Here is a 15,960-nt window from a genome sequence, read left to right as displayed (position 1 = left end):
AATGCCTGAGTAGATTTGGAGCGGTGTTTTGGATCATTGTCTTGCTGAAAGATCCATCCACTGCATAACTTCAACTTTATCACTGATTCTTGAACACTATTGCCAAGAATCTGCTGATACTGAGTGGAATCCATGCGTCCCTCAACTTTAACAAGATTCCCAGTGCCGGCATTGACCACACAGCCCCAAAGCATGATGGAACCTCCACCAAATTTTACTGTGGGTAGCAAGTGTTTTTCTTGGAATGCTGTGTTTTTTTGCCACCATGAATAACGCCTTTTTGTATGACCAAACAACTCAATCTTGGTTTCATCAGTCCACAGGACCTTCTTCCAAAAAGAAATAGGCTTCTTCAAATGTGCTTTTGCATACCTCAGCCGACTCTGTTTGTGCGTACTTGCAGAAACGGCTTCTTTCGCATCACTCTCCCATACAGCTTCTCCTTGTGCAAAGTGCGTTGTATAGTTGACCGATGCACAGTGACACCATCTGCAGCAAGTTGATGCTGCAGCTCTCTGGAGGTGGTCTGAGGATTGTCCTTGACTGATCTCACCATTCTTCTTCTCTGCCTTTCTGATGTTTTTCTTGTCCTGACACTTCTGGCCTTAACAAGAACTGTCCCTATGTTCTTCCATTTCCTTACTATGTTCCTCACAGTGGAAACTGACAGGTTAAATCTCTGAGACAGCTTTTTGTATCCTTCCCCTGAACAACTATGTTGAATAATCTTTGTTTTCAGATCATTTGACAGTTGTTTTGAGGAGCCCATGATGCGACTCTTCAGAGGAGATTCAAACAGGAGAACAACTTGCAAGTGGCCACTTTAAGTAGCTTTTCTCATGATTGCATACACCTGGCTATAAAGTTCAAAGCTCAATGAGGTTACAAAACCAAAAAAAGTGCTTTAGTAAGTCAGTAAAAAGTAGGCAGGAGTATTTAAAACAAGAAAATGATAAGGGTGCCCATACTTATGCACAGGTAAAATTTTGTTTGAATGCAGATTGCACATTTTCTGTTAGCACAATAAGCCTCATTTCAAGGCAGAAACATTACTGTGTCCAACAGTTATTACATATATCAAACTGAAATAGCTGTTGCAAAAACACCAATTTTTATAAAACATTAAGCTTAAGATTAATAGGGGTGCCCAAACTTTTTCATATGACTGTATATTGTCAATTTCTATATAAAACACTTACACACAATAAAATACAACTTTTTCAAATTTTTCTCCTTTAGGGAACAATGCAAGGACCACCCATACTAAGCTACCGGACTTAGCAGTCCATCCAAGTGTTACCCTGAATTGAGTTACAATAGGCAAAATTACTTCAAAAAGGAGGTAAGATCACTTTCCTTCCTTCTGTATATTTTGTGAAAGTATTAAATAAAGTGCCCTTCTATTGTTCATTTCTAATTTACCGCCCAGCGATGTATAAACCCTGGACAGAGTTTATCCCAGCTTCCAACATATATGACCTGATCCATCAGATTTTCACACATTTTTGCTTGAGAATATCAGATGTTTACCAGATGTAGATAATTATAAGAATGAAATGCAACCCTCAACTAACTCATGATAATTATTACTTTTCACGGCACACACCCATCATTTGGTTTCTTTGGCTCTTCTTCAATGATAAACACAATGTAACGGGAAAAAAACACTGTGAAAAAAGTCTAAACTTTATAAATAGGACTGGATAACATTCTTCAATGGATACCTGAGAGATTACGAAGAATCACTGCAAAAGTTGCAAGATAATGGGCGCGAATGATCTACACAACTATGTGGTACGACTCTGTGAGTTGTAGAACAACAATAAAAATCATACCTATCTTGTAGTAATCCTCTGTGCCAGTGCTGAGAAATAGAGCTTTGAAATCTATTATAGCTAATTAATCAAATTGTCATTGAATGTATAATATAATAATACTGTATCCTCCCCACACCACCAAATTTAGAGAGTTGTTGCAAATTTTGTTAATTTCAATCACAAAAACTGTAACTCCAAAACAAAAAGTATTCTAAAAGTCTATGTAAGTTATTAAATATACACAAACATTTCGTAAATGCCCAATTTTGAACACATCTTTCTGTTTTACAAGTAAACAAGACATATATTGTGTGATGCTTACTTTCTTTATATATTCTGTAGCAGCCCGAAAGTAATTTTCTGAATGTCATAAAATAATTTTAATTTTAATTACAACTATCAGAGGGCAATAAAAGGTTCCTACACACTCAAAATTTCAAAATTTTGTTTAATGCATTTATGAGCTCCCTCTAGTGGTGGCTATAGATAGCTGGACTCTTATCATCTCATTCTGTATCTATGTAGGAGATTTGGAATACTATCAGAAATATACAGCCACCATCACAAAAAAAAATCTAAGATTAAATTTTGACTTAAAAACATAGTGCTAGTGAAATGAGGGCTTTTTGTTTTAAAGAATGAAAAAATCCAGTATTTATTTAATTGTAGGAGAAAATGCTTACATACACTGTGTGCAGAATTATTAGGCAAGTGAGTATTTTGACCATATCATCATTTTTATACATATTTTCCAATGCCAAACTGTATAAACTTGAATACTTATTAGATAAAACAGATCAGGTGAAGTATATGTGTTTAATGAGGGAGGATGTGGCCTAAGGATATCAACACCCTTTATTAAGGTGTACAGAATAATTAGGCAGCTTGCTTTTTCCTCAGGCAAAATGGGCAAAAAAAATGAAATTTAAAAATTGGTCTTATAGCTGGATGTAGCACTCTTGAAATTGCTATGATCTTGATCACAGAAGCATCAATTAGGACAAACCTCCACTTCGACTCCAGCAACCTGGATGTGGGGTCCTGCTATGGACTAGTATTATTAAATAAGAGCTAGTTTGACCTTTTCAGGTTGAAGATGGACTCAAAATCAACTTACAAACTTACTGCCAGTTTTTAGAAGACACTTTCTTCAAGCAGTGGTACAGAAAAAAAGTCTGTCATCTGACAAAACATCGGATCGCAATGGGACTAACGTTATTTTATAGGGCTATGTACATGCCCGATTTTTCCTCAGACAGAGACATTGTCCGAGGAAATAAATCTCTGCATGCTCGAGTTTGATCCGATATTCGGATCGGACAAAGCCATGTGAAGCATCGGACTGCACTCAGATGACACCTGAGTGTGGTCCAATTTCTGCAGCATCACAGAATGGAGAAGATGGAAAAAAAATTTCCCATCTTCTCTTGGTCCAAGAGAATCAGAGCACACTATGATCACACTCCGATCAAACTGTGATCAGAGTCTGATCTTAGTGCAATAAGCATCATTGATCCGATTTTCTCGGATGACAAAAAATATGCACCTAGCCCAAATAATAATAACAGTTGCCCAATAATTATGCACAGAGATTCTCCTAAGAAACACAGAACCTGACTTTTACTTTCTTAAATATTTAGGTTTCAGGTTTATTAATCTTTCGGATTGACCGACAGCACTGTAGTTGTTCAATAATAAAATTAATCATCAAAAATACAAATTGCCTAATAATTGTGCATATAGTGTATTATTATTAGTTTTATTTTTTTATTAATTTTTTTTTATTTACATTTTATTAACTTCCTACATTTATTATGCAATAGTATCTGGAGTGAAGTTCTTCATAAGGACAAAAACAGCAATACATCACCTAAAAATTTAAGCACAACCAAGAGTATCGGGAAATTATCAAATAATTCACAGTGACCGGTGGGATTCCAGCTGTGTATATCATTTGGGCTTCTGCAGCTGACAACACCAATACAAAAGTATTACCCATGAGTGATATTACCATGATATACAGTATATATATCTGTCATGGAGCATTAATTACCAGTGCTCATGACAGATGTGTACGTTAAGAGGTTAAAAACATCTAAAACCATACAGTCGTCAGAGATATCTCTTTTATAACTGCAGCACCATCTGCAAAATAAGGAGAGACAAAAATCCTATTCAAGTCCTTCCTCAATACAAGCAAGATGAAAAGTTGTAGACGGCTACATTATATATGTGTTCACTTGGTTATAATTATAGAACCAGTTTATAATATACATTGTAATAGCTAGAGATGAGCGGATCAGGTAAAAAAAATTCAAATATGCCTGTTCTTACAAATATTACTGGGAAATTCGATTTGCAGAGAAGTTATTCAACTGAATGTTCCCTAATATGCTCTGGGATCTTTCAGACCCCAGAGCATAATAAAAGTAAGATGTAAAAAAATAACAAAAATACTTATACTCTCCTTCCCGCTCTCCTCTCTGGTGCCCCGCTGCTCAATGCCCGCTGTTTAGACCTCCACACCTCTGTCGTGTCACATCTATGGCCCGGTGTTGAGTCCAGTTCGGGGCCTCCAGCCGTGACTAGGCCTAAGAAAATGCGCAGTGAACTTTGTGGCCGGCTTCAGCATAAAATTAACACCGGGTCGGGATAGCAGCAGGCAGCAGCAGGGACATCCGGAGAGTTGAGCAGTGTGGTGAGTATCTTTTTATTAACCTTTTCCTGACCCTTTACCATTCAGCAAGATAGCGGCTGCAGCTGGCTGCCATTTTGCTGAATTTACTTGAAGTAAATTTAAAAAAATTGGATTTTTGTAACATTTGAGCAGAATTCAATTCCACTCAAATAAATTCGCTCATCCCTAATAATAGCAAATACCTACTGTATTCTGCAATACTAATGATTAGTGTTGAGCGAGCACTAAAATGCTCGGGTGCTCGACACTCAGCCCGAGCTCGCCGTGATACTCGGGTGCTTGACCCGAGCAACGAGCCCAATGTTAGTCTATGGGAGACCCGAGCATTTTTGCGGCGGCACCCCCGGCAGTCTGTAGAAAGCCTAAAAAGTGCCCAAAACGATAGTGACAGTGCTCAAATGACATGGGGACAGCATTGGGATCACCCCAGGAAGCATTTCTGACTCCCAGGTCACTGCTGTCAACAACGTGGTCAGAGGTATTAAGCCACTTTTACAGGCTCACAATAAAATGTTCAAAAACTAAAGTGAAACTTTTTTCCTGTGAAATATGTGAAGGAATTTCTTTTCCAGGGTAAAGACTTATGCATAAGGTAAAATAAATAACCAAAAACAAAAATACTCCTCCACACCTTGGGCTATGTTCACAAGTAGCATTTTTTATGCGTTTTTGCACTTTTGTATTGCTTTCAACTGTGACAAATGCATTCACCGGGAAATGTCATTTTAACATTTTACAACCTTATTTGGCCATGTGCTGTGTGACACATGCATACAGTGCTGAAAAGACATGGGGACAGCATGGGGAAGACCCCTGGAAGTATCTCTGACTCCCAGGTCACTGCCTAAAAGTGTGTCCATCATAAGTGATCCTTGCCGCATCAGAAGATGCAGACTTGCAACTATCCCCGTGCAAGTCCTTGTCCCAGGGCAGTGTTCAATTGTACCTCCCCCGTTCCTTGCAATGCAAGCGCAAATATGCAGCCAACCACCCACCCACCCCCAGGCTGCAATACCATACTGCTAGCTTGCACTTGAAATGGGGCCTTTAAGTTTTGAGGAGGCCGAAGCTGGCCACTAGCTCATGGCTGCTTCGGCAGCGAGGTATCCATACTCAGTCCCCAGCTGCCAGGGGGCAGCTGGGTGTCCACACTTGGTCCAGAGCCGCCCCGCGGCCGGGTGTCCACACACGATCCCCAGCCGCCTGGGAGCGGCCGGGTGTCCATAAACGGTCCCAAGCCGCCGCGATTTCTCCGCGGAACATCCACACAGACTTTTCTTAGACTGGCCTGCTTTAGGGCAGCATTGGATGAGCCCACCAGAGAATCCGACTCCTCCGGTGGGCCCTGGCTTCTCCATCAGGGGAGTTGTTTGTGCCAAGGTGAGGAGCATGATGATGATAGAAGTTAGCATTAGCTTTGTGTGCATGGAATGCAAGCGTAAATGTGCAACCTGCAACCCAACCACCCCCAGGCTGCAATACCATACTGCTAGCTTGCTTGCACTTGAAATTGGGCCTTTTAGGCATGTGGAGGCAGACGCCGGCCACCATGTCATGGCTGCATCGGCGGTCCTTTTATCCATACTCAGTCCCCAGCCGCCCGGCGGCCGGGTGTCGATGCTCATTCCCCAGCCGCCAGGGTGCGGCCGGGTGTCCGCACTCGGTCCCCAGCCGCCCCGCGGCCGGGTGTCCACACACGGTCCCCAGCCGCCAGGGGGCGGCTGGGTGTCCATAAACGGTCCCCAGCTGCCCCGATTTCTCCGCGGAACATCCCCACACACTTTTCTTAGACTGGCCTGCTTTAGGGCAGCATTGGACGAGCCCACCAGAGAACCCGACTCCTCCGGTGGGCACTGGCTTCTCCATCAGGGGAGTTGAGAGTGCCAAGGTGAGGACCATGATGAGGATGATAGAAGTTAGCATCTGCTTTGTTTTCAAGGAATGCAAGCGCATGTATGTAGTAGCGACTAGGCCTGAGGTGGTCAGCATTTTGGCGCATATCCTACCTCCTCCGAGGATTGCTGGATGTTTTCCTGCTACTATCCAAGTTCTATGACTCCCGTTAAAACAAAGCTTCAGATGATAAATGATGGATGAGGTAGTGGCAAAGGAGAAAGAGCAGGAGGAACAGGGACCATTCACATCAATATCAGGCCAGTCAACCACATACAGTACAGACCAAAAGTTTGGACACACCTTCTCATTTAAAGATTTTTCTGTGTTTTCATGACTATGAAAATTGTACATTCACACTGAAGGCATCAAAACTATGAATTAACACATGTGGAATTATATACTTAACAAAAAAGTGTGAAACAACTGAAAATATGTCTTATATTCTAGGTTCTTCAAAGTAGCCACCTTTTGCTTTAATGACTGCTTTGCACACTCTTGGCATTCTCTTGATGAGCTTCAAGTGGTAGTCACCGGAAATGTTTTTCATTTCACAGGTGTGCCCTGTCAGGTTTGATAAGTGGGATTTCTTGCCATATAAATGGGGTTGGGACCATCAGTTGTGTTGTGCAGAAGTCTGGTGGATACACAGCTGATAGTCCTACTGAATAGATTGTTAGAATTTGTATTTTGGCAAGAAAAAAGCAGCTAAGTAAAGAAAAATGAGTGGCCATCATTACTTTCAGAAATGAAGGTCAGTCAGTCCGAAAAATTTGGAAAACTTTGAAAGTGTCCCCAAGTGCAGTTGCAAAAACCATCAAGCGCTATAAAGAAACTGGCTCACATGAGGACCGCCCCAGGAAAGGAAGACCAAGAGTCACCTCTGCTTCTGAGGATAAGTTTATCCGAGACACGAGCCTCAGAATTCGCAGGTTAACAGCAGCTCAAATTAGAGACCAGGTCAATACCACACAGAGTTCTAGCAGCAGACACATCTCTTCAACAACTGTTAAGAGGAAACTTTGTGCAGCAGGCCTTCATGGTAAAATAGCTGCTAGGAAACCACTGCTAAGGACAGGCAACATGCAGAAGAGACTTGTTTGGTCTAGAGAACACAAGGAATGGACATTAGACCAGTGGAAATCTGTGCTTTGGTCTGATGAGTCCAAATTTGAGATCTTTGGTTCCAACCACCGTGTCTTTGTGCGACGCAGAAAATGTGAACGGATGGACTCTACATGCCTGGTTCCCACCGTGAAGCATAGAGGAGGAGGTATGATGGTGTGGGGGTGCTTTGCTGGTGACACTGTTGGGGATTTATTCAAAATTGAAGGCATACTGAACCAGCATGGCTAACACAGCATCTTACAGCAGCATGTTATTCCATCTGGTTTGCGTTTAGTTGGACCATCATTCATTTTTCAACAGGACAATGACCCCAAACACACCTCCAGGCTGTGTAAGGGCTATTTGACCAAGAAGGAGAGTGATGGGGTGCTACGCCAGATGACTTGGCCTCCACAGTCATCAGACCTGAACCCAATCGAGATGGTTTGGGGTGAGCTGGACCGCAGAGTAAAGGCAAAAGGGCCAACAAGTGCTAAGCATCTCTGGGAACTCCTTCAAGATTGTTGGAAGACCATTTCCAGTGACTACCACTTGAAGCTCATCAAGAGAATGCCAAGAGTGTGCAAAGCAGTCTTCAAAGCAAAAGGTGGCTACTTTGAAGAACCTAGAATATAAGATATATTTTCAGTTGTTTCACACTTTTTTGTTAAGTATATAATTCTACATGTGTTAATTCATAGTTTTGATGCCTTCAGTGTGAATGTACAATTTTCATAGTCATGAAAATACAGAAAAATCTTTAAATGAGAAGGTGTGTCCAAACTTTTGGTCTGTACTGTATGTCTTGTAGGATATGTTTCTGTACCAAAAGGAGCAGTTAGCCTACACAGTTATAGGGCATACAGTGAGTGCAATGCCTACCAAAAATTTTGAGGCACTCCAATGCCCCTTGGAAATGACATGGAGGTCAGAGGGGCTTAACTAAACCTTTTTTTTGCATTTATAGCAACTGGGTCTCCTGTGCACTGTTGGCCTAAGCAGTGAATGGAAGGCTTTCCAAAAATTTAGTGGAATTGCAATGCCCCTTGAAACAGACGTGGATTACAGCGTACTAAAAACCTTCTACCCATTATTGGGGAGTGTGTCTCCCTTAGTTTTCACCTTTGCATTGAAAAGCAAAAGCTGACTAAAATTAGGAGGAAATGCAATGCCCGTTGGAAGAGTCATGTAGATTAGAGGTAAGATAATTGAAAACAACATTTCAATGCCCCTTGGAAGGGCTGTGGAGTTCTGAGTGGCTTAAGAAGACGCATTTAATGCCCCTTTGAATGGACGTGGAGGTCACAGTAGCTTAACAAGACGGTTTTAATGCCCTTTACAAGAGCCATACAGTACAGCATCTTAAAAACATTATTCCCATTATTGGGGAGTGGGTCTCCCATAGCATTTGCTTATGCCTTCCAAGCAAAAGCTTCCAAACATAAGGATGGAGCAACTTGCAATGCCCCTTACAAGAGCCATGCAGTACAGCATATTACAAACATAAGTCCCATTATTGGGGAGTGGGTCTCCCATAGTATTTGCTTATGCCTTCCAAGCAAAAGCTTCCAAAAATTAGGACGGAGCAACTTGCAATGCCTCTTACAAGAGGCATGCAGTACAACATATTACAAACATAAGTCCCATTATTGGGGAGTGGGTCTCCCATAGAATTTGCTTATGCCTTCCAAGCAAAAGCTTCCAAAAATTAGGACGGAGCAACTTGCAATGCCCCTTACAAGAGCCATGCAGTACAGCATATTACAAAAATAAGTCCCATTATTGGGGAGTGGGTCTCCCATAGAATTTGCTTATGCCTTCCAAGCAAAATCTACCAAAAATTATGAGGAAATGCAAGGCCCGTTCGAAGAGACGTGGAGGTCCCAGTTGCTTAACAAGACGATTTTAATGCCCCTCAGAAGAGACGTGGAGGTCAGAGTGGTATAACAAGATGCTTTTAATGCCCCTCGGAAAAGTGGTGGAGGTCCCAGTAGCTTAACAAGACGCTATTAATGCCCCTCAGAAGAGACGTGGAGGTCAGAGTGGTATAACAAGACGCTTTTAATGCCCCTCAGAAGAGACGTGGAGGTCAGAGTGGTATAACAAGACGCTTTAAATGCTCCTCGGAAAAGTGGTGGAGATCCCAGTAGCTTAACAAGACGCTTTTAATGCCCCTCAGAAGAGACGAGTAGGTCAGAGTGGTATAACAATTCGATTTTAATGCCCCTCAGAAGAGACGTGGAGGTCAGAGTGGTATAACAAGATGCTTTTAATGCCACTCAGAAGAGACGTGGAGGTCAGAGTGGTATATGAAGTCGCTTTTAATGCCCCTCAGAAGAGACGTGGAGGTCAGATTGGTTTAACAAGATGCTTTTAATGCCCCTCAGAAGAGACGTGGAGGTCAAAGTGGTATAGCAAGTCGCTTTTAATGCCCCTCAGATGAGACCTGGAGGTCAGAGTGGTATAACAAGATGCTTTTAATGCCACTCAGAAGAGACGTGGAGGTCAGAGTGGTATATGAAGTCGCTTTTAATGCCCCTCAGAAGAGACGTGGAGGTCAGATTGGTTTAACAAGACGCTTTTAATGCCCCTCAGAAGAGACGTGGAGGTCAAAGTGGTATAGCAAGTCGCTTTTAATGCCCCTCAGATGAGACCTGGAGGTCAGAGTGGTATAACAAGATGCTTTTAATGCCCCTCAGAAGAGACGTGGAGGTCAGAGTGGTATATCAAGACGCTTTTAATGCCCCTCAGAAGAGACGTGGAGGTCAGAGTGGTTTAATAAGATGCTCTTAATGCCCCTCAGAAGAGACGTGGAGGTCAGAGTGGTATAACAAGAAGCTCTTAATGCCCCTCAGAAGAGACGTGGAGGTCAGAGTGGTATAAGAAGATGTTTTAATGCCCCTCAGAAGAGACGTGGAGGTCAGAGTGGTATAACAAGATGCTTTTAATGCCCCTCAGAAGAGACGTGGAGGTCAGAGTGGTATAACAAGACGCTTTTAATGCCCCTTGAGAGAATGATGGAGGTCCCAGTAGCTTAACAAGACCCTTGTAATGCCCCCCAGAAGAGACGTGGAGGTCAGAGTGGTATAACAAAATGCTTTTAGTGCCCCTTGAAAGAATGATGGAGGTCCCAGTAGCTTAGCAAGACGCTTTTAATGCCCCTCAGAAGAGATGTGGAGGTCAGAGTGGTGTAACAAGACGCTTTTAATGCCCCACAGAAGAGACGTGGAGGTCAGAGTCATATAAAAAGACACTTTTAATGCCCCTTGAAAGAATGTTGGAGGTCCCAGTAGCTTAACAAGACGCTTTCAACGCCCCTTGAAATAATGATGGAGATCCCAGTAGCTTAACAAGACGCTTTAAATGCCCCTTGAAAGAATGATGGAGGTCCCAGTAGCTTAGAAAGATGCTTTTAATGCCCCTCAGAAGAGACGTGGAGGTCAGAGTGGTATAGCAAGATGCTTTTAATGCCCCACAGAAGAGACGTGGAGGTCAGAGTGGTATAACAAGACGCTTTTAATGCCCCTTGAAAGAATGATGGAGGTCCCAGTAGCTTAACAAGACACTTTTAATGCCCCTGGAAAGAATGATGCAGGTCCCAGTAGCTTAACAAGACGCTTTTAATGCCCCTCAGAAGAGATGTTGAGGTCAGAGTGGTATAACAAGACGCTTTTAATGCCCCTCAGAAGAGACGTGGAGGTCAGAGTGTTATAACAAGACGCTTTTAATGCCCCTTAGAAGAGACGTGGAGGTCAGAATGGTATAACAGGATGCTTTTAATGCCCCTCAGAAGAGACCTGGAGGTCAGAGTGGTATAACAAGATGCTTTTAATGCCCCTCAGAAGAGACGTGGAGGTCAGAGAGGTATAACAAGATGCTTTTAATGCCCCTCAGAAGAGACGTGGAGGTCAGAGTGGTATAACAAGATGCTTATAATGCCCCTCAGAAGAGACGTGGAGGTCAGAGTGATATAACAAGACGCTTTTAATGCTCCTTGAAAAAATGATGGAGGTCCCAGTAGCTTAACAAGATGCTTTTAATGCCTCTTGAAAGTATGATGGAGGTCCCAGTAGCTTAACAAGACGCTTTTAATGCCCCTTGAAAGAATGATGGAGGTCCCAGTAGCTTAAAACAACGCTTTTAATGCCCCTCAGAAGAGGCGTGGAAGTCAGAGTGGTATAACAAGACGCTTTTAATGCCCCTTGAAAGAATGATGGAGGTCCCAGTAGCTTAACAAGACGCTTTTAATGCCCCTCAGAAAAGATGTGGAGGTCAGAGTGGTATAACAAGACACTTTTAATGCCCCTCGGAAGAGACGTGGAGGTCAGAGTGGTGTAAGAAGACGCTTTTAATGCCCCTTGAAAGAACGATGGAGGTCCTAGTAGCTTAACAAGACGCTTTTAATGCCCCTCAGAAGAGACGTGGAGGTCAGAGTGGTATAACAAAACGCTTTTAATGTCCCTCAGAAGAAACGTGGAGGTCAGAGTGGTATAACAAGATGCTTTTAATGCCCCTTGAAAGAATGATGGAGGTCCCAGTAGCTTAGCAAGACGCTTTTAATGCCCCTTGAAAGAATGATGGAGGTCCCAGTAGCTTAACAAGATGCTTTTAATGCCCCTCAGAAGAGACGTGGAGGTCAGAGTGCTATAACAAGACGCTTTTAATGCCCCTCAGAATAGACATGGAGGTCAGAATGGTATAGCAAGACGCATTTAATGCACCTCAGAAGAGACGTGGAGGTCAGAGTGGTATAACAAGACGCTTTTAATGCCCCTCAGAAGAGACGTGAAGGTGAGAGTGGTATAACAAGACGCTTTTAATGCCCCTTGAAAGAATGATGGAGGTCCCAGTATATTAATAAGACGCTTTTAATGCCCCTCAGAAGAGACGTGGAGGTCAGAGTGGTATAACAAGATGCTTTTAATGCACCTCAGAAGAGACATGGAGGTCAGAGTGGTATAACAAGATGCTTTTAATGCCCCTTGAACGAATGATGGAGGTTCCAGTAGCTTAACAAGATGCTTTTAATGCCCCTTGAAAGAATGATGGAGGACCCAGTATCTTAACAAGACCCCCTTAATGCCCCTTGAAAGAATGATGGAGGTCCCAGTAGCTTAACAAGACGCTTTTCATGCCCTTCAGTAGAGACGTGGAGGTCAGAGTGGTCTAACAAGGCGCTTTTAATGCACCTCAGAAGAGACGTGGAGGTCAGAGTGGTATAGCAAGACGCTTTTAATGCCCCTCAGATGAGACATGGAGGTCAGAGTGGTATAACAAGATGCTTTTAATGCCCCTTGAAAGAATGATGGAGGTCCCAGTAGCTTAACAAGATGCTTTTAATGCCCCTTGAAAGAATGATGGAGGTCCCAGTATCTTAACAAGCAGCTTTTAATGCCCCTTGAAAGAATGATGGAGGTCCCAGTAGCTTAACAAGACGCTTTTCATGCCCCGCAGTAGAGACGTGGAGGTCAGAGTGGTATAACAATGCGCTTTTATTGCCCCTCAGAAGAGACATGGAGGTCAGAGTGGTATAAAAAAACGCTTTTAATGCCCCTTGGAAGAGCCATACAGTACAGCATCTTAAAAATATTATTCCCAATATTGGGGAGTGGGTCTCCCACAGTCTTTGCTTATGCCTTCCAAGAAAAATCTGACAAAAAACAGGATGGAGGAATTTTCAATAATGGCAATACGGACCAGGGTCACCCTGGTGGTATAGTGGTGGTGGAGGCTGAGGATAAGGAGAAGAGCATAAAACAGCCAAAATGAGAAAGCGTATACCCATGTGTGGGTGTGAAGCGGTGCTTGTGAATACACCTCCCGAAATAACACAATGGGTTTGGCTTTATGTTACTCTGCTGTCATTTGGTGGTGATGAGAAGTCTGGCACAATAAAGCCCTTGTTCATTTTGATAAGGGTTAGCTTGTCAGCATTGTCAGTTGACAGGCGAGTGCGCTTTTCAATTATAATTCCCCCAGCGGCACTATAAACACGCTCCGATAACACGCTAGCGGCAGGGCAGGCCAGGACCTCCAAGACATACAGAGCGAGTTCATTCCAAGTGTCCAGCATGGATACCCAATAATTAAAAGGCACAGAGGAATCACAGAGGACGATGGTACGGTCGGAAAGGTACTCCCTCACCATCTTTTGAAACTTTCCACTCCTTGTGAGAGTACCCCGCGCCTCAGGGTATGTCCGAAGGGAGTGTCTGAGAAAACTGTCCCAGAACTTTGACAGTGTTCCCCTGCCTCTGCTGGATAGTAGTTGCATCTCTCTCGCATGTACGCCTTGGTTGGGCAACAACGAACTGTGACCTCTGCCGCTAGCGTGTTCAGATGGGAATTTTTTTAACAGTTATGCAGAAAGGGCCTTCTGGTACTGCCCCATTTTTGTAGACATCTCCACCTCAGGAATAAGAAAGTGAAAGTTCTCCTTGTAGCGGCGGTCTACAAGTGTCACCAACCAGTAATGACTGTCACCCAACATTTTGACAACGCAAGGGTCACGGTTAAGGCAGCGTAACATAAAGTCAGCCATGCGTGCCAGACTGGTAACGGGCAAGATTTCCGTGTCCTCACCAAGATGACGACTGACCATGCTCTCCTCCTCCTCCTCCTCCTCCCCCTGTCCTCAGGCCACCCACGCTGAACCGACGGTATGACAGTTGTAGAGGTACTACCGTCTACAGCGCATGATACCAGCTCCTGTTCTTCCTCCTCCTCCTCCTCTCCCTCATTGTCCCCCAATGCATGTTGAGATGAGATGAGGCTGGGCTGTGTGTAATCGACCGCTACAGCTTCTTGATCCATCTCATCATACTCTGGCTGCAATGCCTCCTCTTTAATGCTCTGCAGAGAGCGTTGCAAAAGACAGACAAGTGGAATGCTGACACTAATGATGGCGTCATCGCCGCTCACCATCTTGGTGGCCTCCTCAAAGTTTGTCAGGATGGTACATATGTCAGACATCCAGGTCCACTCCTGAGGTCTTATGTGTGGAGTCTGACCTGAATATCGATGGCCTTGTTGCAGCTGGTACTCCACTACTGCTCTCTTCTGCTCACAAATCCTTAGCAACATGTGGAGGTTAGAGTTCCAACGTGTGGGGACATCACACACCAGTCGGTGTGCCGGAAGCTGCAAACGCTGCTGCAACACAGCAAGGGAGGCGTAAGCTGTAGCCGACTTGCGAAAATAAGCTGACAGGCGGTGTACTTTCACGAGCAGATCTGGCAACTCGGGGTACGATTTAACAAACCGCTGAACCATGATGTTAAGCACATGAGCCAGGCATGGTACATGTGTGATCTCGCCTCGCCTCAGAGCCGCCACCAGGTTACAGCCATTGTCACACACGACCATGCCTGGATGTAGGTTCAACGGTCTCAGCCACAGATCTGCCTCCTCTTTCACAGCTGTCCACAACTCACAAGCAGTATGACGTTTCTCACCTAAGCTTATGAGTTTCAGCACAGCCTGTTGCAGCTTGGCAGAGGCAGTACTGTAGTGCTTCCAGCTTGTAACTGATGTGGTGATATCTGAGATGGAGGCTGAACATGAGGAGGAGGAGGAGGATGATGCGCAGGAGCTGTACACTGTGGGGGCAACTCTAACTGACATAGGGCCCGCAATCCTCGGTGTGGGGAGGTTGTGTTCCGTCCCAAGGTCCGACTGGGTCCCGGCTTCCACTATGTTTACCCAGTGTGCCATCAGGGAGATGTACCGTCCCTGGCCACAAGCACTTGTCCACGTGTCCGTTGTCAGGTGGACTCTCCCAGTAACTGCGTTGTTGAGGGCACAGCAGATGTTTTGGGACACGTGCTGGTGTAGTGCGGGAATGGCACATCGGGCAAAATAGTGTCGGCTGGGGACCGAGTACCGAGGTACGGCCACCGCCATAAGGTTGCGGAAGGATTCCGTCTCCACCAACCTAAAAGGCAGCATTTCCAACGCAAGCAGTCATGAAATGTGGGAATTTAGGACTGTGGCCTGTGGGGCGTTAGGTGCGAATTTCCGCTTTCATTCAAAGGTCTGGGATATGGACAATTGAACGCTGCGGTGGGACGTGGACGTGGACGTTGATGCTGTTTCTTGAGAAACTGCCATAACAAGTAAAGACTGAGAGGAGGGGGCATCTTTACATGCAGTATGGAGAGGGGATTCCCTTGCACACACAACAGGGGGTTCTATTGCACGCACAACAGTGGAAGAAGCAGTGGTGACACCCGCTGACACTTGTCGTAGACCCTGGGATTCGCCCCACAAAGTCGGATGCTTTGCTGCCATGTGCCTGATCATGCTGGTGGTGGTCAGGCTGGTAGTTTTGTCACCCCTGCTGATGCTGGCATGGCAGGTGGTACAAATGACCTTTTTGGGGTTATCAGCAGAGTCTTTAAAAAAATTCAATACTCTGGAAGACCTACCGCTTGTACTGGCAACGTC

The sequence above is a fragment of the Phyllobates terribilis genome, unplaced genomic scaffold (assembly GCF_046119375.1).
Source record: "Phyllobates terribilis strain yellow unplaced genomic scaffold, ASM4611937v1 Scaffold_1__5_contigs__length_1240528914, whole genome shotgun sequence".
Classification (NCBI taxonomy): domain Eukaryota; kingdom Metazoa; phylum Chordata; class Amphibia; order Anura; family Dendrobatidae; genus Phyllobates; species Phyllobates terribilis.
Note: the sequence above shows the minus strand (reverse complement) of the source record.